At 55.3% G+C, this 25,207-nt stretch overlaps 31 non-coding genes and 5 pseudogenes across 31 annotated transcripts; all 36 read left to right on the forward strand.

Moving 5' to 3' along the window:
- Nucleotides 1-5,228: 5,228 nt before the first annotated feature.
- On the forward strand, nt 5,229-5,402 carry LOC145338520 (U2 spliceosomal RNA; annotated as a pseudogene).
- Nucleotides 5,403-5,617: 215 nt separating this feature from the next.
- Nucleotides 5,618-5,809, forward strand: LOC145338133 (U2 spliceosomal RNA). The gene has a single exon (XR_013885483.1). It is a non-coding gene; the product is annotated as a U2 spliceosomal RNA (small nuclear RNA).
- A 215-nt stretch (nt 5,810-6,024) lies between these two features.
- Nucleotides 6,025-6,117, forward strand: LOC145338532 (U2 spliceosomal RNA; annotated as a pseudogene).
- Nucleotides 6,118-11,399: 5,282 nt separating this feature from the next.
- On the forward strand, nt 11,400-11,573 carry LOC145338503 (U2 spliceosomal RNA; annotated as a pseudogene).
- A 215-nt stretch (nt 11,574-11,788) lies between these two features.
- LOC145338134 (U2 spliceosomal RNA) lies at nt 11,789-11,980 on the forward strand. Its single transcript, XR_013885484.1, has one exon. It is a non-coding gene; the product is annotated as a U2 spliceosomal RNA (small nuclear RNA).
- Nucleotides 11,981-12,195: 215 nt separating this feature from the next.
- Nucleotides 12,196-12,387, forward strand: LOC145338388 (U2 spliceosomal RNA). The gene has a single exon (XR_013885734.1). It is a non-coding gene; the product is annotated as a U2 spliceosomal RNA (small nuclear RNA).
- A 215-nt stretch (nt 12,388-12,602) lies between these two features.
- Nucleotides 12,603-12,794, forward strand: LOC145338283 (U2 spliceosomal RNA). Its single transcript, XR_013885631.1, has one exon. It is a non-coding gene; the product is annotated as a U2 spliceosomal RNA (small nuclear RNA).
- Nucleotides 12,795-13,009: 215 nt separating this feature from the next.
- Nucleotides 13,010-13,201, forward strand: LOC145338390 (U2 spliceosomal RNA). Its single transcript, XR_013885735.1, has one exon. It is a non-coding gene; the product is annotated as a U2 spliceosomal RNA (small nuclear RNA).
- Nucleotides 13,202-13,416: 215 nt separating this feature from the next.
- Nucleotides 13,417-13,608, forward strand: LOC145338487 (U2 spliceosomal RNA). The gene has a single exon (XR_013885829.1). It is a non-coding gene; the product is annotated as a U2 spliceosomal RNA (small nuclear RNA).
- A 215-nt stretch (nt 13,609-13,823) lies between these two features.
- LOC145338284 (U2 spliceosomal RNA) lies at nt 13,824-14,015 on the forward strand. Its single transcript, XR_013885632.1, has one exon. It is a non-coding gene; the product is annotated as a U2 spliceosomal RNA (small nuclear RNA).
- Nucleotides 14,016-14,230: 215 nt separating this feature from the next.
- Nucleotides 14,231-14,422, forward strand: LOC145338391 (U2 spliceosomal RNA). Its single transcript, XR_013885736.1, has one exon. It is a non-coding gene; the product is annotated as a U2 spliceosomal RNA (small nuclear RNA).
- Nucleotides 14,423-14,637: 215 nt separating this feature from the next.
- Nucleotides 14,638-14,829, forward strand: LOC145338392 (U2 spliceosomal RNA). Its single transcript, XR_013885737.1, has one exon. It is a non-coding gene; the product is annotated as a U2 spliceosomal RNA (small nuclear RNA).
- Nucleotides 14,830-15,044: 215 nt separating this feature from the next.
- LOC145338393 (U2 spliceosomal RNA) lies at nt 15,045-15,236 on the forward strand. Its single transcript, XR_013885738.1, has one exon. It is a non-coding gene; the product is annotated as a U2 spliceosomal RNA (small nuclear RNA).
- Nucleotides 15,237-15,451: 215 nt separating this feature from the next.
- On the forward strand, nt 15,452-15,643 carry LOC145338481 (U2 spliceosomal RNA). Its single transcript, XR_013885823.1, has one exon. It is a non-coding gene; the product is annotated as a U2 spliceosomal RNA (small nuclear RNA).
- A 215-nt stretch (nt 15,644-15,858) lies between these two features.
- LOC145338394 (U2 spliceosomal RNA) lies at nt 15,859-16,050 on the forward strand. Its single transcript, XR_013885739.1, has one exon. It is a non-coding gene; the product is annotated as a U2 spliceosomal RNA (small nuclear RNA).
- A 215-nt stretch (nt 16,051-16,265) lies between these two features.
- On the forward strand, nt 16,266-16,457 carry LOC145338285 (U2 spliceosomal RNA). The gene has a single exon (XR_013885633.1). It is a non-coding gene; the product is annotated as a U2 spliceosomal RNA (small nuclear RNA).
- A 215-nt stretch (nt 16,458-16,672) lies between these two features.
- LOC145338395 (U2 spliceosomal RNA) lies at nt 16,673-16,864 on the forward strand. The gene has a single exon (XR_013885740.1). It is a non-coding gene; the product is annotated as a U2 spliceosomal RNA (small nuclear RNA).
- A 215-nt stretch (nt 16,865-17,079) lies between these two features.
- On the forward strand, nt 17,080-17,271 carry LOC145338482 (U2 spliceosomal RNA). The gene has a single exon (XR_013885824.1). It is a non-coding gene; the product is annotated as a U2 spliceosomal RNA (small nuclear RNA).
- A 215-nt stretch (nt 17,272-17,486) lies between these two features.
- LOC145338397 (U2 spliceosomal RNA) lies at nt 17,487-17,678 on the forward strand. The gene has a single exon (XR_013885742.1). It is a non-coding gene; the product is annotated as a U2 spliceosomal RNA (small nuclear RNA).
- A 215-nt stretch (nt 17,679-17,893) lies between these two features.
- Nucleotides 17,894-18,085, forward strand: LOC145338480 (U2 spliceosomal RNA). Its single transcript, XR_013885822.1, has one exon. It is a non-coding gene; the product is annotated as a U2 spliceosomal RNA (small nuclear RNA).
- A 215-nt stretch (nt 18,086-18,300) lies between these two features.
- On the forward strand, nt 18,301-18,492 carry LOC145338286 (U2 spliceosomal RNA). Its single transcript, XR_013885634.1, has one exon. It is a non-coding gene; the product is annotated as a U2 spliceosomal RNA (small nuclear RNA).
- A 215-nt stretch (nt 18,493-18,707) lies between these two features.
- LOC145338398 (U2 spliceosomal RNA) lies at nt 18,708-18,899 on the forward strand. Its single transcript, XR_013885743.1, has one exon. It is a non-coding gene; the product is annotated as a U2 spliceosomal RNA (small nuclear RNA).
- A 215-nt stretch (nt 18,900-19,114) lies between these two features.
- Nucleotides 19,115-19,306, forward strand: LOC145338287 (U2 spliceosomal RNA). Its single transcript, XR_013885635.1, has one exon. It is a non-coding gene; the product is annotated as a U2 spliceosomal RNA (small nuclear RNA).
- A 215-nt stretch (nt 19,307-19,521) lies between these two features.
- On the forward strand, nt 19,522-19,713 carry LOC145338399 (U2 spliceosomal RNA). The gene has a single exon (XR_013885744.1). It is a non-coding gene; the product is annotated as a U2 spliceosomal RNA (small nuclear RNA).
- A 215-nt stretch (nt 19,714-19,928) lies between these two features.
- LOC145338478 (U2 spliceosomal RNA) lies at nt 19,929-20,120 on the forward strand. Its single transcript, XR_013885820.1, has one exon. It is a non-coding gene; the product is annotated as a U2 spliceosomal RNA (small nuclear RNA).
- A 215-nt stretch (nt 20,121-20,335) lies between these two features.
- LOC145338288 (U2 spliceosomal RNA) lies at nt 20,336-20,527 on the forward strand. The gene has a single exon (XR_013885636.1). It is a non-coding gene; the product is annotated as a U2 spliceosomal RNA (small nuclear RNA).
- A 215-nt stretch (nt 20,528-20,742) lies between these two features.
- On the forward strand, nt 20,743-20,934 carry LOC145338490 (U2 spliceosomal RNA). The gene has a single exon (XR_013885832.1). It is a non-coding gene; the product is annotated as a U2 spliceosomal RNA (small nuclear RNA).
- Nucleotides 20,935-21,149: 215 nt separating this feature from the next.
- On the forward strand, nt 21,150-21,341 carry LOC145338289 (U2 spliceosomal RNA). Its single transcript, XR_013885637.1, has one exon. It is a non-coding gene; the product is annotated as a U2 spliceosomal RNA (small nuclear RNA).
- Nucleotides 21,342-21,556: 215 nt separating this feature from the next.
- On the forward strand, nt 21,557-21,748 carry LOC145338290 (U2 spliceosomal RNA). The gene has a single exon (XR_013885638.1). It is a non-coding gene; the product is annotated as a U2 spliceosomal RNA (small nuclear RNA).
- A 215-nt stretch (nt 21,749-21,963) lies between these two features.
- LOC145338400 (U2 spliceosomal RNA) lies at nt 21,964-22,155 on the forward strand. Its single transcript, XR_013885745.1, has one exon. It is a non-coding gene; the product is annotated as a U2 spliceosomal RNA (small nuclear RNA).
- Nucleotides 22,156-22,370: 215 nt separating this feature from the next.
- Nucleotides 22,371-22,467, forward strand: LOC145338554 (U2 spliceosomal RNA; annotated as a pseudogene).
- An 827-nt stretch (nt 22,468-23,294) lies between these two features.
- On the forward strand, nt 23,295-23,468 carry LOC145338506 (U2 spliceosomal RNA; annotated as a pseudogene).
- Nucleotides 23,469-23,683: 215 nt separating this feature from the next.
- Nucleotides 23,684-23,875, forward strand: LOC145338401 (U2 spliceosomal RNA). The gene has a single exon (XR_013885746.1). It is a non-coding gene; the product is annotated as a U2 spliceosomal RNA (small nuclear RNA).
- Nucleotides 23,876-24,090: 215 nt separating this feature from the next.
- On the forward strand, nt 24,091-24,282 carry LOC145338291 (U2 spliceosomal RNA). Its single transcript, XR_013885639.1, has one exon. It is a non-coding gene; the product is annotated as a U2 spliceosomal RNA (small nuclear RNA).
- Nucleotides 24,283-24,497: 215 nt separating this feature from the next.
- LOC145338292 (U2 spliceosomal RNA) lies at nt 24,498-24,689 on the forward strand. The gene has a single exon (XR_013885640.1). It is a non-coding gene; the product is annotated as a U2 spliceosomal RNA (small nuclear RNA).
- Nucleotides 24,690-24,904: 215 nt separating this feature from the next.
- On the forward strand, nt 24,905-25,096 carry LOC145338402 (U2 spliceosomal RNA). The gene has a single exon (XR_013885747.1). It is a non-coding gene; the product is annotated as a U2 spliceosomal RNA (small nuclear RNA).
- The last annotated feature ends 111 nt before the right edge of the window (nt 25,097-25,207 follow it).

Here is a 25,207-nt window from a genome sequence, read left to right on the forward strand (position 1 = left end):
TCGGACGGATATATCAGCCCTGCCGCCCTGCAGAACTTCGTCAGCACCACAGGAATGCGGAACCAGGTGCATGCTGACTGACGGACATGTAAGAACTGCCAAATCTTTTTGTACTTTAAAAATGTCTTTTAAGTTTGCCTCGGTAAATGTACGCAGTGTCAAAGATGGGTTGAGATGTGCGTCCACATTATCCTACCTGGCCAACGTCAAAGCCGACCTGCTGTTCCTGCAGGAGTGTGGGATCCCTCACCTCAGCAGCTACAGGCGCTGGTCGAGTGCGTGGTCCCACGGACCGTCCATCTGGTCAGGTGGGAACGACTGCCGTTCCTCGGGCCTCGGCATCCTGCTGCGGGGAGGTGGCTTCACCATCTCCGAAGTTAGGGAGGTGGTGGGGGGACGCCTTCTCGTAGCAGACGTCACGTACAAAAACTGCCCTCTCAGGCTGATTAATGTGTATGCCCCTGCCGCCAGAACCGAGCGGCTGGCGGTTTTTGAGCAGCTGCCACAGCTGCTCACCACCTCCAGGCCGGTCATTCTGGGTGGGGACTTCAATTGTATCCTAGACAAGGCCGACCGATCCAGCAGGGCTGAAAACAAACTGGACGCTACGTCCAGAGCCCTGCTGGAGACGGTCAAAGATGCCAAGCTGCTCGACGTCTTCAGCAACCCAGCAGACGGAGGGCAGCGCAGGTACACGTGGTCGCGGCCTGACGGGTCGGTTCGCTCCAGGATCGACTTTATGTTTGTGTCCCGCGCGCTCACAGTCAGGCCCACCGACGTCAGGCCGGTGTTCTTTTCTGACCACTGCCTCCTGCTGGCCGACTGTCAGCTGGAGGCAAACCAGAAAGTGGGCAGGGGGTCCTGGAAGCTGAATGTAGAACTGTTGACCCCAGAGAACCTCGAGGAACTCAGGAGGGATTACCACGGTTGGAGGACCGTCAAACCCTTCTTTGAGACTCCATCGCTCTGGTGGGAAACCATCAAAGGCAACATCAAAAGGTTCTTCATTCGCAAAGGGGTTCAGAAGGCCAGGGAGAGACGGCGGGACATGTCCCGACTCCAGAAAAGCATGCAGGAACTGCTCCAACTGCAGTCGATGGGGGTCGATGTCAAGGAGGAGCTCCAGGAGGTGAAGAGCCAGCAAGCCTCGCTCTTTGCCTCGGAGGCCGCCAAGGTCATCTTCCGGTCCAGGGTCCGCTCCGTGGAGCAGGACGAAAAGTGCTCACGCTTCTTCTTCCAGAAGGTGCACAGAGAAACCTCTGTGATCAGCAGCCTGAAGGAAGAGGACGGCTCAGTGGGGTCATCGCAGTCTGACATTCTGAGGATCTGCAAATCCTTCTATGCCGGACTGTATGACCTGAAGCCGACAGACAGCACGGCCTCCCAGTCTTTCCTGTCGTCTATCACGCAGGTCTTAGACGACGGTGAGCGGGACAGCCTGGAGAGACCGGTATCTCTGGAAGAGCTGACCAAGGCCGTCGAGTCCTTGCAGAAGGGTAAAACTCCCGGAAGCGACGGCTTACCGGCGGAGTTTTACTCGGCGTTGTGGGACTTGACGGGCCCGGACCTCCTGGAAGTATACGAGAGTATGCTTCTGGAGGGCAGGATGTCAGAATCCATGAGGAAAGGCATCATTACCCTCATCTACAAGCAGAAGGGGGAGAGGGAAGAAATTCGGAATTGGCGACCCATTTCACTATTGAACGTGGATTACAAAATTCTGGCCAAGGTCATCGCCAACCGAGTCAAGTCTGCTCTGGGGTCAGTAATCCATCCTGATCAAACCTGTGCTGTACCCGGCAGGAAGATCTCTGACAGCCTGGCGCTACTCAGGGATACGATCGCCTACGTGCAGGACAGGCAGGTGGATACGTGCCTCATCAGCCTCGACCAGGAGAAGGCGTTTGACAGAATATCGCACAGCTACATGATGGATGTGCTCTCCAAAATGGGTTTTGGGGAGGGAATACGCAATTGGATCCGGCTGCTCTACACAGACATCAGTAGCGCAGTCTCAGTCAACGGGTGGGAAACAGATAGCTTCCAAATCAGGTCTGGAGTCAGACAGGGCTGCCCTCTCTCCTCCGTCCTTTTTGTGTGTTGCATTGAACCCTTTGCCCAGGCCCTCAGAAACGACCCAGGCATCAAAGGGGTGACAATCCCAGGCAGCGGAGGCACGCAGGTCAAAGCCTCCCTGTACATGGATGACGTGGCTGTGTTCTGCTCGGACCCCTCGTCTGTCCGCAGGCTCCTCCAGGTCTGCGAGCAGTTCGAGCTGGCCTCGGGAGCCAAAGTCAACCAGGGAAAGAGCGAGGCCATGTTCTTTGGGAACTGGGCCGACAAATCCTTTGTCCCCTTCACCGTCAGGGCAGAGTACCTGAAGGTGCTGGGGATATGGTTCGGAGCGGCAGGGGCATGCATCAAAAACTGGGAGGAGCGCATCGCGAAAGCCAGGCAGAAACTGGGCTTGTGGGAGCAACGCTCGCTCTCCATAACAGGGAAAAACCTGGTGATCCGGTGCGAGTTGCTGTCCGTGTTGTTGTACGTGGCGCAGGTGTGGCCTATCCCCAAGTCCTGCGCTGCAGCAGTGACGCAGGCCATCTTCAAATTTATCTGGAGATCAAAGATGGATCGCGTCCGGAGGGAGGCGATGCACAAATCTCCAGAGAACGGAGGGAAAGACATTCCCAACGCCGCCCTCATCCTGATGGCCACCTTTGTGTGCGGCTGCATCAAGCTGTGCGTAGATCCTCGGTACACCAACAGCAAGTGCCACTACTTTTTGAGGTTCTACCTGTCCCGAGTGTTGCGAAGGATGGGTCTGGCCACACTGCCGCGGAACGCTCCGAGTAGTTGGACCGTCCCGCAGCACCTGTCCTTCGTGGAGAAATTTTTCCGCAAACACACCTTTGACCACAAGGCGATTAAGCAGTGGTCAGCGCGTAACGTCCTTGGGGCCCTGAGAGTAAAGGAGACGGCGGATCCTGTCGGATGGTTCCCTGAGCAGACTGTCAGTGTCATCTGGCAGAACGCCTCATCACCAGAACTGACAAACAAGCACCAAGATCTGGCTTGGCTGGTGGTGAGAAGGGCACTCCCCGTCAGATCCTTTATGCACGCTCGAGGTCTCAACATCACCGCACGCTGCCCTCGAAGCGGCTGCGGGGCTGACGAGACGGTCGCACACCTCCTTTGGGAATGTGCCTTTGCAAAGAAGGTCTGGAGTGAGATGCAGTGGTATTTGTCGCGGTTCGTCCCGAGCAGCTCGGTGACGCAGGACTCTGTGCTCTACGGGCTGTTTCCGGGAACGCACACCGAGACAAATATCAACTGCTGCTGGAAGGTCATCAACTCGGTGAAGGACGCACTTTGGTCCGCCCGAAACTTGCTGATCTTCCAGCTGAAAGAATTGTCCTCGACCGAGTGTTGCAGACTGGCACATTCCAAGGTCCAGGACTACGTGCTGAGGGACGGGCTGAAGCTTGGGGCAGCCGCCGCAAAGGCACAATGGGGAAAGGCCACGCTGTAAGGCCTTTTAACGGAGGCAGACCGAGGGCCCAGGAACTGCAGAATACCCTCGACCTGCGTAACTGTGTGCCAATCTGAGCACTAACGGCACACAGAAATTTTTTGAGCCGTGTATATAGTTTTTTAAGTATTGAAATGTAATCATTGTAATTAGTACAAATATGTAAATATGGAGACATGGACATAGTTTTTTTTAAGTACTGAAATGTTAAGTACTGAAATGTAGTCACTGTAGTTTTGGACAGATCTGCAAAAATGTTTTCATTCCGCATTGTTTTGCTACTCGAAGCCCTGTACATTGTAATAGTTTACTTGAGATTTTTATGAATAAAGTATATTTTTGGAAAAAAAAAATCTGTTCTTATCAGTCCGTGTTGTTGTACGTGGCGCAGGTGTGGCCTATCCCCAAATCCTGCGCTGCAGCAGTGACGCAGGCCATCTTCAAATTTATCTGGAGATCAAAGATGGATCGCGTCCGGAGGGAGGCGATGCACAAATCTCCAGAGAACGGAGGGAAAGACATTCCCAACGCCGCCCTCATCCTGATGGCCACCTTTGTGTGCGGCTGCATCAAGCTGTGCGTAGATCCTCGGTACACCAACAGCAAGTGCCACTACTTTTTGAGGTTCTACCTGTCCCGAGTGTTGCGAAGGATGGGTCTGGCCACACTGCCGCGGAACGCTCCGAGTAGTTGGACCGTCCCGCAGCACCTGTCCTTCGTGGAGAAATTTTTCCGCAAACACACCTTTGACCACAAGGCGATTAAGCAGTGGTCAGCGCGTAACGTCCTTGGGGCCCTGAGAGTAAAGGAGACGGCGGATCCTGTCGGATGGTTCCCTGAGCAGACTGTCAGTGTCATCTGGCAGAACGCCTCATCACCAGAACTGACAAACAAGCACCAAGATCTGGCTTGGCTGGTGGTGAGAAGGGCACTCCCCGTCAGATCCTTTATGCACGCTCGAGGTCTCAACATCACCGCACGCTGCCCTCGAAGCGGCTGCGGGGCTGACGAGACGGTCGCACACCTCCTTTGGGAATGTGCCTTTGCAAAGAAGGTCTGGAGTGAGATGCAGTGGTATTTGTCGCGGTTCGTCCCGAGCAGCTCGGTGACGCAGGACTCTGTGCTCTACGGGCTGTTTCCGGGAACGCACACCGAGACAAATATCAACTGCTGCTGGAAGGTCATCAACTCGGTGAAGGACGCACTTTGGTCCGCCCGAAACTTGCTGATCTTCCAGCTGAAAGAATTGTCCTCGACCGAGTGTTGCAGACTGGCACATTCCAAGGTCCAGGACTACGTGCTGAGGGACGGGCTGAAGCTTGGGGCAGCCGCCGCAAAGGCACAATGGGGAAAGGCCACGCTGTAAGGCCTTTTAACGGAGGCAGACCGAGGGCCCAGGAACTGCAGAATACCCTCGACCTGCGTAACTGTGTGCCAATCTGAGCACTAACGGCACACAGAAATTTTTTGAGCCGTGTATATAGTTTTTTAAGTATTGAAATGTAATCATTGTAATTAGTACAAATATGTAAATATGGAGACATGGACATAGTTTTTTTTAAGTACTGAAATGTTAAGTACTGAAATGTAGTCACTGTAGTTTTGGACAGATCTGCAAAAATGTTTTCATTCCGCATTGTTTTGCTACTCGAAGCCCTGTACATTGTAATAGTTTACTTGAGATTTTTATGAATAAAGTATATTTTTGGAAAAAAAAAATCTGTTCTTATCAGTTTAATATCTGATAGTTCCCCGATCTGGGGACCAAATATTAACCTGATTTTTGGAACAGGGCGCTGGGGAAAGGGGCTGGCTCCTACCACGCCACGCATCGACCTGGTCTTGCACTCTCTCCAGGAACGGTGCACTGACTCACAAGAGCATCAAAAACAGAACATGTGGCAGCACCTGCCTCCTGGCACAGCAGGTGTCGACGGCAGAGTAAAGGACGCACACGCTGAGCCCCCTGCTGCGCTGCGACGCTACTGCAGCACTCAGGCAGGCTGACGGTTTTTCTGTGGCCAGCAAGCGGCGCGTGAAAGCCAGTGGCTGAGGAAGGGAGGGGGGCCAGCTGGGAATTGACGGGCTATCGCTTCTCGGCCTTTTGGCTAAGATCAAGTGTAGTATCTGTTCTTATCAGTTTAATATCTGATAGTTCCCCGATCTGGGGACCAAATATTAACCTGATTTTTGGAACAGGGCGCTGGGGAAAGGGGCTCGCTCCTACCACGCCACGCATCGACCTGGTCTTGCACTCTCTCCAGGAACGGTGCACTGACTCACAAGAGCATCAAAAACAGAACATGTGGCAGCACCTGCCTCCTGGCACAGCAGGTGTCGACGGCAGAGTAAAGGACGCACACGCTGAGCTCCCTGCTGCGCTGCGACGCTACTGCAGCACTCAGGCAGGCTGACGGTTTTTCTGTGGCCAGCAAGCGGCGCGTGAAAGCCAGTGGCTGAGGAAGGGAGGGGGGCCAGCTGGGAATTGACGGGCTATCGCTTCTCGGCCTTTTGGCTAAGATCAAGTGTAGTATCTGTTCTTATCAGTTGAGATCAGATACAGGATCTGCTCTTTTTTTCGATTCGATGGGCATCGTGGACTGAAGAGGGCGGCGCCAGAAGATCGACTACGACATTGGAGCTCTGCTGCTATTGGTGGATCTTCATGCTGGTTCCAAAGCGTCTGGCTTGGACCTAACACCGATACAGTAAGACCCAGTGTTCCCCAGCTATGGCTGTAACCACAACAAGAGCTACAGGCCAGGGACTGCCCAACACCATTCGGGTGAGGGCTTCGGGAGGAGACGCGCCCGTAGGACGCGACTTCATCGTAAAGAGGGTGCTTTTTGAGAGCTGCGGATTCCAAGCAGCAGACGTCTACGGTGTGGCTGAGTACAACAACCAGCCCTACGTGGACGTCAGTTTCAGGAGCCTGTCAGGATGCCTCAAGTTCCTGACAGTCCTCAAGGAAAAAGGCAAAGAGGGGCCCCTCTCCATCCTGACGGCGGAGCCCCTGTTCACTGTGCCGTCCCAGCGGAACCGGGTTATCACGTTCCAAATGTATAACCCCTACGTCCCTGCGGCTGATGTGCTGACATTCCTCTCCAGATACGTGGAGGTAAAGGGGGAGAGCGTGGACGTAAAAGACAAATATGGAATTTGGACCTGTAAGAGACAGGTGAGAGTGACTCTCAAGACTGACCCCAATGGAGGCCTCCTGCACCCGCCCTCCAATTTTGCCATCGGGGGGAATCGAGTCTTCCTCTATTACGCGGGACAGCCTAAAGTGTGCCGAATCTGTGGCAAAACTGGTCACTTTGCCGCAAACTGCAGCACCGCCTTCTGCAGAAACTGCTTAAAGGAGGGGCACGCGACAAAGGACTGCAAGGACAGCAAATGTTGCAACCTGTGTGGGGAGGCTGGCCACGTTTACAGAGCCTGCCCCAAGAGAAAGGTCACCTACGCCCAGATCACCAGAGGCGGAGTGATGAAGACAAGCGTCCCTGCCACCTCAGAGGGAAAGGCCACCGGTCCAGAAGCAGGCCCGGAGAAAGCTTCTGAAGGAGGAGTGGCCTACCCAGTACGGCAGGAGGATGCGCCGTCAGCACCACCATCAGAAGACGCAGAGGCCATGGAACAGGGGAGCGCAGATCTTGAAACCCCCTGGCAACGTGTCCAATCCAAGAGGAGCACACGAAAAAGGAAATCAGTGGCAGCAAAAACCTCCAATGAGGACGTCTCCTCAGACGAGGAGAGAAAAACGACCAGCCAACAAAATCGCACGAGGCTCAAACTGAAAGCGGTGCTGATTTCACAGGAGTCAGAGGCAGTCGACGCCAACGCAGCACCAGCTGACCATCCAAACGATGGAGACAACACTGAGGCCGCGGGGATCCTGACTCCGCTGAGCACGAACAAGGGTGACGATACTGACCGGTACGAAGATCGGCCAGAATCCCAGGCCCCAACCGATGGCCCCACTAACCCGATAATGTCACCTGTCCGCCAGCGGGGATCTGAGGCAGGGTCAGGATGCTACATCAGCCCTGTCGCCCTGCAGAAATTCGTAAGTACCACAGGAATGTGGCACCTGGCGCAGGACAACTGATGGACACGTAAGAACTGTTAAATCCATTGTTAATGTCCTTAAAGTTTGCCTCGGTTAACGTACGCAGTGTCAAGGACGGGTTGCGATGTGTGTCCACATTATCCTACCTGGCCAATGTCAAGGCCGACCTGCTGTTCCTGCAGGAGTGTGGGATCCCTCACCTCAGCAGCTACAGGCGTTGGTCAAGTGTGTGGTCCCACGGACAGTCCATCTGGTCAGGTGGGAACGACTGCCGCTCCTCGGGCCTTGGCATCCTGCTGAGGGGAGGTGGCTTTACCATCTCCGAAGTTAGGGAGGTGGTGGGGGGACGGCTCCTCGTAGCAGACGTCACGTACAAAAACTGCCCTCTCAGGCTGATAAATGTGTATGCCCCTGCCGTCAGGGCCGAGCGGCTGGCGGTTTTTGAGCAGCTGCCGTTGCTGCTCACCACCTCCAGGCCGGTCATTCTGGGTGGGGATTTCAACTGTATCATAGACAAGGCCGACCGGTCCTGCAGGGCTAGAAACAAACTGGACGCTACGTCCAGAGCCCTGCTGGAGACAGTCAAAGATGCCAAGCTGCTCGACGTCTTCAGCAACCCAGCAGACGGAGGGCAGCGCAGGTACACGTGGTCGCGACCCGACGGGTCAGTCCGCTCCAGAATTGACTTTATGTTTGTGTCCCGCACGCTCACGGTCAAGCCCACTGACGTCAGGCCGGTGTTCTTCTCTGACCACTGCCTCCTGCTGGCCGATTGCCAGCTGGAGGCAAACCAGAAAGTGGGCAAGGGGTCCTGGAAGTTGAATGTAGAACTGTTGACCCCAGAGAACGTCGAGGAACTCAGGAGGGTTTACCACGGTTGGAGGACCGTCAAACCCTTCTTTGAGTCTCCATCGCTCTGGTGGGAAACCATCAAAGATAACATCAAAAGGTTCTTCATTCACAAAGGGGTTCAGAAGGCCAGGGAGAGACGGGGGGGACATGTCCCGACTCCAGGAAAGCATGCAGGAACTGCTCCAACTGCAGTCGATGGGGGTTGATGTCAAGGAGGAACTCCAGGAGGTGAAGAGTCAGCAAGCCTCGCTCTTTGCCACGGAGGCCGCCAAGATCATCTTCCGGTCCAGAGTCCGCTCCGTGGAGCAGGACGAAAAGTGCTCGCGTTTCTTCTTCCAGAAGGTACACAGAGAAACCTCTGTGATCAGCAGCCTGAAGGAAAAGGACGGCTCAGTAAGGTCATCGCAGTCTGACATACTGAGGATCTGCAAATCCTTCTATGCCAGACTGTATGACCTGAAGCCGACAGACAGCACGGCCTCCCAGTCTTTCCTGTCGTCTATCACGCAGGTCTTAGACGACGGTGAGCGGGACAGCCTGGACAGACCGGTATCTCTGGACGAGCTGACCAAGGCCGTCAGGTCCTTTCAGAAGGGTAGAACTCCCGGAGGCGACGGCTTACCGGCTGAGTTTTACTCGGCGATGTGGGATTTGACAGGCCCGGACCTCCTGGAAGTATACGAGAGTATGCTTCTGGAGGGCAGGATGTCAGAATCCATGAGGAAAGGCATCATCACCCTCATCTACAAGCAGAAGGGGGAGAGGGAAGAAATTCGGAATTGGCGACCCATTTCACTATTGAACGTGGATTATAAAATTCTGTCCAAAGTCATCGCCAACCGGGTCAAGTCTGCTCTGGGGTCGGTGATCCATCCTGATCAAACCTGTGCTGTACCTGGCAGGAAGATCTCTGACAGCCTGGCGCTACTCAGGGATACGATCGCCTACGTGCAGGACAGGCAGGTGGATACCTGCCTCATCAGCCTCGACCAGGAGAAGGCGTTTGACAGAATATCGCACAGCTACATGATGGATGTGCTCTCCAAAATGGGCTTTGGGGAGGGAATACGCAATTGGATCCGGCTGCTCTACACAGACATCAGTAGCGCAGTCTCAGTCAATGGGGAGGAAACAGATAGCTTCCAAATCAGGTCTGGAGTCAGACAGGGCTGCCCTCTCTCCTCCGTCCTTTTTGTCTGTTGCATTGAACCCTTTGCCCAGGCCCTCAGAAGCGACCCAGGCATCAAAGGGGTGACAATCCCAGGCAGCGGAGGCATGCAGGTCAAAGCCTCCCTGTACATGGATGACGTGGCTGTCTTCTGCTCGGACCCCTCGTCTGTTCGCAGGCTCCTCCAGGTCTGCGAGCAGTTCGAGCTGGCCTCGGGAGCCAAAGTCAACCGGAGTAAAAGCGAGGCCATGTTTTTTGGGAACTGGGCCGACAAATCTTTTGTCCCCTTCACCGTCAGAGCAGATTACCTGAAGGTGCTGGGGATATGGTTCGGAGCGGCAGGGGCATGCACCAAAAACTGGGAGGAGCGCATCGCCAAAGCCAGGCAGAAACTGGGCTTGTGGGAGCAACGCTCGCTCTCCATGACAGGGAAAAACCTGGTGATTCGGTGCGAGGTGCTGTCCGGGTTATTGTACGTGGCGCAGGTGTGGCCTATCCCCAAATCCTGTGCTGCAGCAGTGACGAGGGCCATCTTCAAGTTCATCTGGAGATCAAAGATGGATCGCGTCCGGAGGGAAGTGATGTACAAATCTCTAGAGAACGGAGGGAAAAACGTTCCCAACGCCGCCCTCATCCTGATGGCCACCTTTGTGTGCGGCTGCATCAAGCTGTGCGTAGATCCTCGGTACACCAACAGCAAGTGCCACTTTGTTTTGAGGTTCTACCTGTCCCCAGTGTTGCGAAGGATAGGTCTGGCCCCACTGCCGCGGAACGTTCCGAGTAGTTGGACCGTCCCGCAGCACCTGTCCTTCGTGGAGGAATTTTTCCGGAAACACTCCTTTGACCACAGGGCGATAAAGCAGTGGTCAGCGCGGAACGTCCTTGAGGCCCTGAGAGAGAAGGAGACGGCGGATCCTGTCGGAAGGTTCCCTGAGCGGACTGTCAGTATTATCTGGCAGAACGCCTCATCACCAGAACTGACAAACAAGCACCAAGATCTGGCTTGGCTGGTGGTGAGAAGGGCACTCCCCGTCAGATCCTTCATGCACGCTCGAGGTCTCAGCAGCACCGCACGCTGCCCTCGAAGCGGCTGCGGGGCTGATGAGACGGTCGCACACCTCCTTATGGAATGTGCCTTTGCAAAGAAGGTCTGGAGTGAGATGCAGTGGTATTGGTCGAAGTTCGTTCCGAGCAGCTCGGTGATGCAGGGTTCTGTGCTCTACGGGCTGTTTCCGGGGACGCACACTGAGACCAATATCAACCGCTGCTGGAAGGTCATCAACTCGGTGAAGGACGCACTTTGGTCCGCCCGAAATCTGCTGATCTTCCAGCGGAAAGAACTGTCCTCGACCGAGTGTTGCAGGCTGGCACATTCCAAGGTCCAGGACTACGTGCTGAGGGACGGGCTGAAGCTTGGGGCAGCCGCCGCAAAGGCACAATGGGGAAAGGCCACGCTGTAAGGCCTTCCAACGGAGGCAGACCGAGGGCCCAGGGACTGCAGAATACCCTCGACCTGCGTAACTGTGTGCCAATCTGAGCACTAACGGCACACAGTAATTTATTGAGGCGTGTATATAGTTTAAGTATTGAAATGTAATCATAGGAGTTAGCACAAATCTGTAAATATTGAGACAAGAACATAGTTTTTTTTTGGGTTTTCATATGTAGTTATTGTAATTTGTACAGATCTGAAAGAATTGTTTTGACGCCGCATTGTTTGTTATTATTCAAAGCCATGCATAATTTGAAATGATCGCAGAGTGTTTTTGTATGAATAAAGTATATTTTTGAGAAAAAAAAATCTGTTCTTATCAGTTTAATATCTGATAGTTCCCCGATCTGGGGACCAAATATTAACCTGATTTTTGGAACAGGGCGCTGGGGAAAGGGGCTCGCTCCTACCACGCCACGCATCGACCTGGTCTTGCACTCTCTCCAGGAACGGTGCACTGACTCACAAGAGCATCAAAAACAGAACATGTGGCAGCACCTGCCTACTGGCACCGCAGGTGTCGACGGCAGAGTAAAGGACGCACACGCTGAGCCCCCTGCTGCGCTGCGACGCTACTGCAGCACTCAGGCAGGCTGACGGTTTTTCTGTGGCCAGCAAGCGGCGCGTGAAAGCCAGTGGCTGAGGAAGGGAGGGGGGCCAGCTGGGAATTGACGGGCTATCGCTTCTCGGCCTTTTGGCTAAGATCAAGTGTAGTATCTGTTCTTATCAGTTTAATATCTGATAGTTCCCCGATCTGGGGACCAAATATTAACCTGATTTTTGGAACAGGGCGCTGGGGAAAGGGGCTCGCTCCTACCACGCCACGCATCGACCTGGTCTTGCACTCTCTCCAGGAACGGTGCACTGACTCACAAGAGCATCAAAAACAGAACATGTGGCAGCACCTGCCTCCTGGCACAGCAGGTGTCGACGGCAGAGTAAAGGACGCACACGCTGAGCCCCCTGCTGCGCTGCGACGCTACTGCAGCACTCAGGCAGGCTGACGGTTTTTCTGTGGCCAGCAAGCGGCGCGTGAAAGCCAGTGGCTGAGGAAGGGAGGGGGGCCAGCTGGGAATTGACGGGCTATCGCTTCTCGGCCTTTTGGCTAAGATCAAGTGTAGTGTCTGTTCTTATCAGTTTAATATCTGATAGTTCCCCGATCTGGGGACCAAATATTAACCTGATTTTTGGAACAGGGCGCTGGGGAAAGGGGCTGGCTCCTACCACGCCACGCATCGACCTGGTCTTGCACTCTCTCCAGGAACGGTGCACTGACTCACAAGAGCATCAAAAACAGAACATGTGGCAGCACCTGCCTACTGGCACCGCAGGTGTCGACGGCAGAGTAAAGGACGCACACGCTGAGCCCCCTGCTGCGCTGCGACGCTACTGCAGCACTCAGGCAGGCTGACGGTTTTTCTGTGGCCAGCAAGCGGCGCGTGAAAGCCAGTGGCTGAGGAAGGGAGGGGGGCCAGCGGGGAATTGACGGGCTATCGCTTCTCGGCCTTTTGGCTAAGATCAAGTGTAGTATCTGTTCTTATCAGTTTAATATCTGATAGTTCCCCGATCTGGGGACCAAATATTAACCTGATTTTTGGAACAGGGCGCTGGGGAAAGGGGCTGGCTCCTACCACGCCACGCATCGACCTGGTCTTGCACTCTCTCCAGGAACGGTGCACTGACTCACAAGAGCATCAAAAACAGAACATGTGGCAGCACCTGCCTACTGGCACCGCAGGTGTCGACGGCAGAGTAAAGGACGCACACGCTGAGCCCCCTGCTGCGCTGCGACGCTACTGCAGCACTCAGGCAGGCTGACGGTTTTTCTGTGGCCAGCAAGCGGCGCGTGAAAGCCAGTGGCTGAGGAAGGGAGGGGGGCCAGCGGGGAATTGACGGGCTATCGCTTCTCGGCCTTTTGGCTAAGATCAAGTGTAGTGTCTGTTCTTATCAGTTTAATATCTGATAGTTCCCCGATCTGGGGACCAAATATTAACCTGATTTTTGGAACAGGGCGCTGGGGAAAGGGGCTGGCTCCTACCACGCCACGCATCGACCTGGTCTTGCACTCTCTCCAGGAACGGTGCACTGACTCACAAGAGCATCAAAAACAGAACATGTGGCAGCACCTGCCTACTGGCACCGCAGGTGTCGACGGCAGAGTAAAGGACGCACACGCTGAGCCCCCTGCTGCGCTGCGACGCTACTGCAGCACTCAGGCAGGCTGACGGTTTTTCTGTGGCCAGCAAGCGGCGCGTGAAAGCCAGTGGCTGAGGAAGGGAGGGGGGCCAGCGGGGAATTGACGGGCTATCGCTTTTCGGCCTTTTGGCTAAGATCAAGTGTAGTGTCTGTTCTTATCAGTTTAATATCTGATAGTTCCCCGATCTGGGGACCAAATATTAACCTGATTTTTGGAACAGGGCGCTGGGGAAAGGGGCTGGCTCCTACCACGCCACGCATCGACCTGGTCTTGCACTCTCTCCAGGAACGGTGCACTGACTCACAAGAGCATCAAAAACAGAACATGTGGCAGCACCTGCCTACTGGCACCGCAGGTGTCGACGGCAGAGTAAAGGACGCACACGCTGAGCCCCCTGCTGCGCTGCGACGCTACTGCAGCACTCAGGCAGGCTGACGGTTTTTCTGTGGCCAGCAAGCGGCGCGTGAATGCCAGTGGCTGAGGAAGGGAGGGGGGCCAGCGGGGAATTGACGGGCTATCGCTTCTCGGCCTTTTGGCTAAGATCAAGTGTAGTATCTGTTCTTATCAGTTTAATATCTGATAGTTCCCCGATCTGGGGACCAAATATTAACCTGATTTTTGGAACAGGGCGCTGGGGAAAGGGGCTGGCTCCTACCACGCCACGCATCGACCTGGTCTTGCACTCTCTCCAGGAACGGTGCACTGACTCACAAGAGCATCAAAAACAGAACATGTGGCAGCACCTGCCTACTGGCACCGCAGGTGTCGACGGCAGAGTAAAGGACGCACACGCTGAGCCCCCTGCTGCGCTGCGACGCTACTGCAGCACTCAGGCAGGCTGACGGTTTTTCTGTGGCCAGCAAGCGGCGCGTGAAAGCCAGTGGCTGAGGAAGGGAGGGGGGCCAGCGGGGAATTGACGGGCTATCGCTTCTCGGCCTTTTGGCTAAGATCAAGTGTAGTGTCTGTTCTTATCAGTTTAATATCTGATAGTTCCCCGATCTGGGGACCAAATATTAACCTGATTTTTGGAACAGGGCGCTGGGGAAAGGGGCTGGCTCCTACCACGCCACGCATCGACCTGGTCTTGCACTCTCTCCAGGAACGGTGCACTGACTCACAAGAGCATCAAAAACAGAACATGTGGCAGCACCTGCCTACTGGCACCGCAGGTGTCGACGGCAGAGTAAAGGACGCACACGCTGAGCCCCCTGCTGCGCTGCGACGCTACTGCAGCACTCAGGCAGGCTGACGGTTTTTCTGTGGCCAGCAAGCGGCGCGTGAAAGCCAGTGGCTGCGGAAGGGAGGGGGGCCAGCGGGGAATTGACGGGCTATCGCTTCTCGGCCTTTTGGCTAAGATCAAGTGTAGTGTCTGTTCTTATCAGTTTAATATCTGATAGTTCCCCGATCTGGGGACCAAATATTAACCTGATTTTTGGAACAGGGCGCTGGGGAAAGGGGCTGGCTCCTACCACGCCACGCATCGACCTGGTCTTGCACTCTCTCCAGGAACGGTGCACTGACTCACAAGAGCATCAAAAACAGAACATGTGGCAGCACCTGCCTACTGGCACCGCAGGTGTCGACGGCAGAGTAAAGGACGCACACGCTGAGCCCCCTGCTGCGCTGCGACGCTACTGCAGCACTCAGGCAGGCTGACGGTTTTTCTGTGGCCAGCAAGCGGCGCGTGAAAGCCAGTGGCTGAGGAAGGGAGGGGGGCCAGCGGGGAATTGACGGGCTATCGCTTCTCGGCCTTTTGGCTAAGATCAAGTGTAGTGTCTGTTCTTATCAGTTTAATATCTGATAGTTCCCCGATCTGGGGACCAAATATTAACCTGATTTTTGGAACAGGGCGCTGGGGAAAGGGGCTGGCTCCTACCACGCCACGCATCGACCTGGTCTTGCACTCTCTCCAGGAACGGTGCACTGACTCACAAGAGCATCAAAAACAGAACATGTGGCAGCACCTGCCTACTGGCACCGCAGGTGTCGACGGCAGAGTAAAGGACGCACACGCTGAGCCCCCTGCTGCGCTGCGACGCTACTGCAGCACTCAGGCAGGCTGACGGTTTTTCTGTGGCCAGCAAGCGGCGCGTGAAAGCCAGTGGCTGAGGAAGGGAGGGGGGCCAGCGGGGAATTGACGGGCTATCGCTTCTCGGCCTTTTGGCTAAGATCAAGTGTAGTGTCTGTTCTTATCAGTTTAATGTCTGATAGTTCCCCGATCTGGGGACCAAATATTAACCTGATTTTTGGAACAGGGCGCTGGGGAAAGGGGCTGGCTCCTACCACGCCACGCATCGACCTGGTCTTGCACTCTCTCCAGGAACGGTGCACTGACTCACAAGAGCATCAAAAACAGAACATGTGGCAGCACCTGCCTACTGGCACAGCAGGTGTCGACGGCAGAGTAAAGGACGCACACGCTGAGCCCCCTGCTGCGCTGCGACGCTACTGCAGCACTCAGGCAGGCTGACGGTTTTTCTGTGGCCAGCAAGCGGCGCGTGAAAGCCAGTGGCTGAGGAAGGGAGGGGGGCCAGCGGGGAATTGACGGGCTATCGCTTCTCGGCCTTTTGGCTAAGATCAAGTGTAGTGTCTGTTCTTATCAGTTTAATATCTGATAGTTCCCCGATCTGGGGACCAAATATTAACCTGATTTTTGGAACAGGGCGCTGGGGAAAGGGGCTGGCTCCTACCACGCCACGCATCGACCTGGTCTTGCACTCTCTCCAGGAACGGTGCACTGACTCACAAGAGCATCAAAAACAGAACATGTGGCAGCACCTGCCTACTGGCACCGCAGGTGTCGACGGCAGAGTAAAGGACGCACACGCTGAGCCCCCTGCTGCGCTGCGACGCTACTGCAGCACTCAGGCAGGCTGACGGTTTTTCTGTGGCCAGCAAGCGGCGCGTGAAAGCCAGTGGCTGAGGAAGGGAGGGGGGCCAGCGGGGAATTGACGGGCTATCGCTTCTCGGCCTTTTGGCTAAGATCAAGTGTAGTATCTGTTCTTATCAGTTTAATATCTGATAGTTCCCCGATCTGGGGACCAAATATTAACCTGATTTTTGGAACAGGGCGCTGGGGAAAGGGGCTGGCTCCTACCACGCCACGCATCGACCTGGTCTTGCACTCTCTCCAGGAACGGTGCACTGACTCACAAGAGCATCAAAAACAGAACATGTGGCAGCACCTGCCTACTGGCACCGCAGGTGTCGACGGCAGAGTAAAGGACGCACACGCTGAGCCCCCTGCTGCGCTGCGACGCTACTGCAGCACTCAGGCAGGCTGACGGTTTTTCTGTGGCCAGCAAGCGGCGCGTGAAAGCCAGTGGCTGAGGAAGGGAGGGGGGCCAGCGGGGAATTGACGGGCTATCGCTTCTCGGCCTTTTGGCTAAGATCAAGTGTAGTGTCTGTTCTTATCAGTTTAATATCTGATAGTTCCCCGATCTGGGGACCAAATATTAACCTGATTTTTGGAACAGGGCGCTGGGGAAAGGGGCTGGCTCCTACCACGCCACGCATCGACCTGGTCTTGCACTCTCTCCAGGAACGGTGCACTGACTCACAAGAGCATCAAAAACAGAACATGTGGCAGCACCTGCCTACTGGCACCGCAGGTGTCGACGGCAGAGTAAAGGACGCACACGCTGAGCCCCCTGCTGCGCTGCGACGCTACTGCAGCACTCAGGCAGGCTGACGGTTTTTCTGTGGCCAGCAAGCGGCGCGTGAAAGCCAGTGGCTGAGGAAGGGAGGGGGGCCAGCGGGGAATTGACGGGCTATCGCTTCTCGGCCTTTTGGCTAAGATCAAGTGTAGTGTCTGTTCTTATCAGTTTAATGTCTGATAGTTCCCCGATCTGGGGACCAAATATTAACCTGATTTTTGGAACAGGGCGCTGGGGAAAGGGGCTGGCTCCTACCACGCCACGCATCGACCTGGTCTTGCACTCTCTCCAGGAACGGTGCACTGACTCACAAGAGCATCAAAAACAGAACATGTGGCAGCACCTGCCTACTGGCACCGCAGGTGTCGACGGCAGAGTAAAGGACGCACACGCTGAGCCCCCTGCTGCGCTGCGACGCTACTGCAGCACTCAGGCAGGCTGACGGTTTTTCTGTGGCCAGCAAGCGGCGCGTGAAAGCCAGTGGCTGAGGAAGGGAGGGGGGCCAGCGGGGAATTGACGGGCTATCGCTTCTCGGCCTTTTGGCTAAGATCAAGTGTAGTGTCTGTTCTTATCAGTTTAATATCTGATAGTTCCCCGATCTGGGGACCAAATATTAACCTGATTTTTGGAACAGGGCGCTGGGGAAAGGGGCTGGCTCCTACCACGCCACGCATCGACCTGGTCTTGCACTCTCTCCAGGAACGGTGCACTGACTCACAAGAGCATCAAAAACAGAACATGTGGCAGCACCTGCCTACTGGCACCGCAGGTGTCGACGGCAGAGTAAAGGACGCACACGCTGAGCCCCCTGCTGCGCTGCGACGCTACTGCAGCACTCAGGCAGGCTGACGGTTTTTCTGTGGCCAGCAAGCGGCGCGTGAAAGCCAGTGGCTGAGGAAGGGAGGGGGGCCAGCGGGGAATTGACGGGCTATCGCTTCTCGGCCTTTTGGCTAATATCAAGTGTAGTATCTGTTCTTATCAGTTTAATATCTGATAGTTCCCCGATCTGGGGACCAAATATTAACCTGATTTTTGGAACAGGGCGCTGGGGAAAGGGGCTGGCTCCTACCACGCCACGCATCGCCCTGGTCTTGCACTCTCTCCAGGAACGGTGCACTGACTCACAAGAGCATCAAAAACAGAACATGTGGCAGCACCTGCCTACTGGCACCGCAGGTGTCGACGGCAGAGTAAAGGACGCACACGCTGAGCCCCCTGCTGCGCTGCGACGCTACTGCAGCACTCAGGCAGGCTGACGGTTTTTCTGTGGCCAGCAAGCGGCGCGTGAAAGCCAGTGGCTGAGGAAGGGAGGGGGGCCAGCGGGGAATTGACGGGCTATCGCTTCTCGGCCTTTTGGCTAAGATCAAGTGTAGTATCTGTTCTTATCAGTTTAATATCTGATAGTTCCCCGATCTGGGGACCAAATATTAACCTGATTTTTGGAACAGGGCGCTGGGGAAAGGGGCTGGCTCCTACCACGCCACGCATCGACCTGGTCTTGCACTCTCTCCAGGAACGGTGCACTGACTCACAAGAGCATCAAAAACAGAACATGTGGCAGCACCTGCCTACTGGCACCGCAGGTGTCGACGGCAGAGTAAAGGACGCACACGCTGAGCCCCCTGCTGCGCTGCGACGCTACTGCAGCACTCAGGCAGGCTGACGGTTTTTCTGTGGCCAGCAAGCGGCGCGTGAAAGCCAGTGGCTGAGGAAGGGAGGGGGGCCAGCGGGGAATTGACGGGCTATCGCTTCTCGGCCTTTTGGCTAAGATCAAGTGTAGTGTCTGTTCTTATCAGTTTAATATCTGATAGTTCCCCGATCTGGGGACCAAATATTAACCTGATTTTTGGAACAGGGCGCTGGGGAAAGGGGCTGGCTCCTACCACGCCACGCATCGACCTGGTCTTGCACTCTCTCCAGGAACGGTGCACTGACTCACAAGAGCATCAAAAACAGAACATGTGGCAGCACCTGCCTACTGGCACCGCAGGTGTCGACGGCAGAGTAAAGGACGCACACGCTGAGCCCCCTGCTGCGCTGCGACGCTACTGCAGCACTCAGGCAGGCTGACGGTTTTTCTGTGGCCAGCAAGCGGCGCGTGAAAGCCAGTGGCTGAGGAAGGGAGGGGGGCCAGCGGGGAATTGACGGGCTATCGCTTCTCGGCCTTTTGGCTAAGATCAAGTGTAGTATCTGTTCTTATCAGTTTAATATCTGATAGTTCCCCGATCTGGGGACCAAATATTAACCTGATTTTTGGAACAGGGCGCTGGGGAAAGGGGCTGGCTCCTACCACGCCACGCATCGACCTGGTCTTGCACTCTCTCCAGGAACGGTGCACTGACTCACAAGAGCATCAAAAACAGAACATGTGGCAGCACCTGCCTACTGGCACCGCAGGTGTCGACGGCAGAGTAAAGGACGCACACGCTGAGCCCCCTGCTGCGCTGCGACGCTACTGCAGCACTCAGGCAGGCTGACGGTTATTCTGTGGCCAGCAAGCGGCGCGTGAAAGCCAGTGGCTGAGGAAGGGAGGGGGGCCAGCGGGGAATTGACGGGCTATCGCTTCTCGGCCTTTTGGCTAAGATCAAGTGTAGTGTCTGTTCTTATCAGTTTAATATCTGATAGTTCCCCGATCTGGGGACCAAATATTAACCTGATTTTTGGAACAGGGCGCTGGGGAAAGGGGCTGGCTCCTACCACGCCACGCATCGACCTGGTCTTGCACTCTCTCCAGGAACGGTGCACTGACTCACAAGAGCATCAAAAACAGAACATGTGGCAGCACCTGCCTACTGGCACCGCAGGTGTCGACGGCAGAGTAAAGGACGCACACGCTGAGCCCCCTGCTGCGCTGCGACGCTACTGCAGCACTCAGGCAGGCTGACGGTTTTTCTGTGGCCAGCAAGCGGCGCGTGAAAGCCAGTGGCTGAGGAAGGGAGGGGGGCCAGCGGGGAATTGACGGGCTATCGCTTCTCGGCCTTTTGGCTAAGATCAAGTGTAGTGTCTGTTCTTATCAGTTTAATATCTGATAGTTCCCCGATCTGGGGACCAAATATTAACCTGATTTTTGGAACAGGGCGCTGGGGAAAGGGGCTGGCTCCTACCACGCCACGCATCGACCTGGTCTTGCACTCTCTCCAGGAACGGTGCGCTGACTCACAAGAGCATCAAAAACAGAACATGTGGCAGCACCTGCCTACTGGCACCGCAGGTGTCGACGGCAGAGTAAAGGACGCACACGCTGAGCCCCCTGCTGCGCTGCGACGCTACTGCAGCACTCAGGCAGGCTGACGGTTTTTCTGTGGCCAGCAAGCGGCGCGTGAAAGCCAGTGGCTGAGGAAGGGAGGGGGGCCAGCGGGGAATTGACGGGCTATCGCTTCTCGGCCTTTTGGCTAAGATCAAGTGTAGTATCTGTTCTTATCAGTTTAATATCTGATAGTTCCCCGATCTGGGGACCAAATATTAACCTGATTTTTGGAACAGGGCGCTGGGGAAAGGGGCTGGCTCCTACCACGCCACGCATCGACCTGGTCTTGCACTCTCTCCAGGAACGGTGCACTGACTCACAAGAGCATCAAAAACAGAACATGTGGCAGCACCTGCCTACTGGCACCGCAGGTGTCGACGGCAGAGTAAAGGACGCACACGCTGAGCCCCCTGCTGCGCTGCGACGCTACTGCAGCACTCAGGCAGGCTGACGGTTTTTCTGTGGCCAGCAAGCGGCGCGTGAAAGCCAGTGGCTGAGGAAGGGAGGGGGGCCAGCGGGGAATTGACGGGCTATCGCTTCTCGGCCTTTTGGCTAAGATCAAGTGTAGTGTCTGTTCTTATCAGTTTAATATCTGATAGTTCCCCGATCTGCGGACCAAATATTAACCTGATTTTTGGAACAGGGCGCTGGGGAAAGGGGCTGGCTCCTACCACGCCACGCATCGACCTGGTCTTGCACTCTCTCCAGGAACGGTGCACTGACTCACAAGAGCATCAAAAACAGAACATGTGGCAGCACCTGCCTACTGGCACCGCAGGTGTCGACGGCAGAGTAAAGGACGCACACGCTGAGCCCCCTGCTGCGCTGCGACGCTACTGCAGCACTCAGGCAGGCTGACGGTTTTTCTGTGGCCAGCAAGCGGCGCGTGAAAGCCAGTGGCTGAGGAAGGGAGGGGGGCCAGCGGGGAATTGACGGGCTATCGCTTCTCGGCCTTTTGGCTAAGATCAAGTGTAGTATCTGTTCTTATCAGTTTAATATCTGATAGTTCCCCGATCTGGGGACCAAATATTAACCTGATTTTTGGAACAGGGCGCTGGGGAAAGGGGCTGGCTCCTACCACGCCACGCATCGACCTGGTCTTGCACTCTCTCCAGGAACGGTGCACTGACTCACAAGAGCATCAAAAACAGAACATGTGGCAGCACCTGCCTACTGGCACCGCAGGTGTCGACGGCAGAGTAAAGGACGCACACGCTGAGCCCCCTGCTGCGCTGCGACGCTACTGCAGCACTCAGGCAGGCTGACGGTTTTTCTGTGGCCAGCAAGCGGCGCGTGAAAGCCAGTGGCTGAGGAAGGGAGGGGGGCCAGCGGGGAATTGACGGGCTATCGCTTCTCGGCCTTTTGGCTAAGATCAAGTGTAGTATCTGTTCTTATCAGTTTAATATCTGATAGTTCCCCGATCTGGGGACCAAATATTAACCTGATTTTTGGAACAGGGCGCTGGGGAAAGGGGCTGGCTCCTACCACGCCACGCATCGACCTGGTCTTGCACTCTCTCCAGGAACGGTGCACTGACTCACAAGAGCATCAAAAACAGAACATGTGGCAGCACCTGCCTACTGGCACCGCAGGTGTCGACGGCAGAGTAAAGGACGCACACGCTGAGCCCCCTGCTGCGCTGCGACGCTACTGCAGCACTCAGGCAGGCTGACGGTTTTTCTGTGGCCAGCAAGCGGCGCGTGAAAGCCAGTGGCTGAGGAAGGGAGGGGGGCCAGCGGGGAATTGACGGGCTATCGCTTCTCGGCCTTTTGGCTAAGATCAAGTGTAGTGTCTGTTCTTATCAGTTTAATATCTGATAGTTCCCCGATCTGGGGACCAAATATTAACCTGATTTTTGGAACAGGGCGCTGGGGAAAGGGGCTGGCTCCTACCACGCCACGCATCGACCTGGTCTTGCACTCTCTCCAGGAACGGTGCACTGACTCACAAGAGCATCAAAAACAGAACATGTGGCAGCACCTGCCTACTGGCACCGCAGGTGTCGACGGCAGAGTAAAGGACGCACACGCTGAGCCCCCTGCTGCGCTGCGACGCTACTGCAGCACTCAGGCAGGCTGACGGTTTTTCTGTGGCCAGCAAGCGGCGCGTGAAAGCCAGTGGCTGAGGAAGGGAGGGGGGCCAGCGGGGAATTGACGGGCTATCGCTTCTCGGCCTTTTGGCTAAGATCAAGTGTAGTATCTGTTCTTATCGGATGGTTCCCTGAGCAGACTGTCAGTGTCATCTGGCAGAACGCCTCATCACCAGAACTGACAAACAAGCACCAAGATCTGGCTTGGCTGGTGGTGAGAAGGGCACTCCCCGTCAGATCCTTTATGCACGCTCGAGGTCTCAACATCACCGCACGCTGCCCTCGAAGCGGCTGCGGGGCTGACGAGACGGTCGCACACCTCCTTTGGGAATGTGCCTTTGCAAAGAAGGTCTGGAGCGAGATGCAGTGGTATTTGTCGCGGTTCGTCCCGAGCAGCTCGGTGACGCAGGACTCTGTGCTCTACGGGCTGTTTCCGGGAACGCACACCGAGACAAATATCAACTGCTGCTGGAAGGTCATCAACTCGGTGAAGGACGCACTTTGGTCCGCCCGAAACTTGCTGATCTTCCAGCTGAAAGAATTGTCCTCGACCGAGTGTTGCAGACTGGCACATTCCAAGGTCCAGGACTACGTGCTGAGGGACGGGCTGAAGCTTGGGGCAGCCGCCGCAAAGGCACAATGGGGAAAGGCCACGCTGTAAGGCCTTTTAACGGAGGCAGACCGAGGGCCCAGGAACTGCAGAATACCCTCGACCTGCGTAACTGTGTGCCAATCTGAGCACTAACGGCACACAGAAATTTTTTGAGCCGTGTATATAGTTTTTTAAGTATTGAAATGTAATCATTGTAATTAGTACAAATATGTAAATATGGAGACATGGACATAGTTTTTTTTAAGTACTGAAATGTTAAGTACTGAAATGTAGTCACTGTAGTTTTTGGACAGATCTGCAAAAATGTTTTCATTCCGCATTGTTTTGCTACTCGAAGCCCTGTACATTGTAATAGATTACTTGAGATTTTTATGAATAAAGTATATTTTTGAAAAAAAAAAATCTGTTCTTATCAGTTTAATATCTGATAGTTCCCCGATCTGGGGACCAAATATTAACCTGATTTTTGGAACAGGGCGCTGGGGAAAGGGGCTGGCTCCTACCACGCCACGCATCGACCTGGTCTTGCACTCTCTCCAGGAACGGTGCACTGACTCACAAGAGCATCAAAAACAGAACATGTGGCAGCACCTGCCTACTGGCACCGCAGGTGTCGACGGCAGAGTAAAGGACGCACACGCTGAGCCCCCTGCTGCGCTGCGACGCTACTGCAGCACTCAGGCAGGCTGACGGTTTTTCTGTGGCCAGCAAGCGGCGCGTGAAAGCCAGTGGCTGAGGAAGGGAGGGGGGCCAGCGGGGAATTGACGGGCTATCGCTTCTCGGCCTTTTGGCTAAGATCAAGTGTAGTGTCTGTTCTTATCAGTTTAATATCTGATAGTTCCCCGATCTGGGGACCAAATATTAACCTGATTTTTGGAACAGGGCGCTGGGGAAAGGGGCTGGCTCCTACCACGCCACGCATCGACCTGGTCTTGCACTCTCTCCAGGAACGGTGCACTGACTCACAAGAGCATCAAAAACAGAACATGTGGCAGCACCTGCCTACTGGCACCGCAGGTGTCGACGGCAGAGTAAAGGACGCACACGCTGAGCCCCCTGCTGCGCTGCGACGCTACTGCAGCACTCAGGCAGGCTGACGGTTTTTCTGTGGCCAGCAAGCGGCGCGTGAAAGCCAGTGGCTGAGGAAGGGAGGGGGGCCAGCGGGGAATTGACGGGCTATCGCTTCTCGGCCTTTTGGCTAAGATCAAGTGTAGTATCTGTTCTTATCAGTTTAATATCTGATAGTTCCCCGATCTGGGGACCAAATATTAACCTGATTTTTGGAACAGGGCGCTGGGGAAAGGGGCTGGCTCCTACCACGCCACGCATCGACCTGGTCTTGCACTCTCTCCAGGAACGGTGCACTGACTCACAAGAGCATCAAAAACAGAACATGTGGCAGCACCTGCCTACTGGCACCGCAGGTGTCGACGGCAGAGTAAAGGACGCACACGCTGAGCCCCCTGCTGCGCTGCGACGCTACTGCAGCACTCAGGCAGGCTGACGGTTTTTCTGTGGCCAGCAAGCGGCGCGTGAAAGCCAGTGGCTGAGGAAGGGAGGGGGGCCAGCGGGGAATTGACGGGCTATCGCTTCTCGGCCTTTTGGCTAAGATCAAGTGTAGTATCTGTTCTTATCAGTTTAATATCTGATAGTTCCCCGATCTGGGGACCAAATATTAACCTGATTTTTGGAACAGGGCGCTGGGGAAAGGGGCTGGCTCCTACCACGCCACGCATCGACCTGGTCTTGCACTCTCTCCAGGAACGGTGCACTGACTCACAAGAGCATCAAAAACAGAACATGTGGCAGCACCTGCCTACTGGCACCGCAGGTGTCGACGGCAGAGTAAAGGACGCACACGCTGAGCCCCCTGCTGCGCTGCGACGCTACTGCAGCACTCAGGCAGGCTGACGGTTTTTCTGTGGCCAGCAAGCGGCGCGTGAAAGCCAGTGGCTGAGGAAGGGAGGGGGGCCAGCGGGGAATTGACGGGCTATCGCTTCTCGGCCTTTTGGCTAAGATCAAGTGTAGTGTCTGTTCTTATCAGTTTAATATCTGATAGTTCCCCGATCTGGGGACCAAATATTAACCTGATTTTTGGAACAGGGCGCTGGGGAAAGGGGCTGGCTCCTACCACGCCACGCATCGACCTGGTCTTGCACTCTCTCCAGGAACGGTGCACTGACTCACAAGAGCATCAAAAACAGAACATGTGGCAGCACCTGCCTACTGGCACCGCAGGTGTCGACGGCAGAGTAAAGGACGCACACGCTGAGCCCCCTGCTGCGCTGCGACGCT

This window comes from Carcharhinus amblyrhynchos, unplaced genomic scaffold, assembly GCF_965287045.1.
Source record: "Carcharhinus amblyrhynchos unplaced genomic scaffold, sCarAmb.v2.hapA scaffold_98, whole genome shotgun sequence".
NCBI lineage: Eukaryota > Metazoa > Chordata > Chondrichthyes > Carcharhiniformes > Carcharhinidae > Carcharhinus > Carcharhinus amblyrhynchos.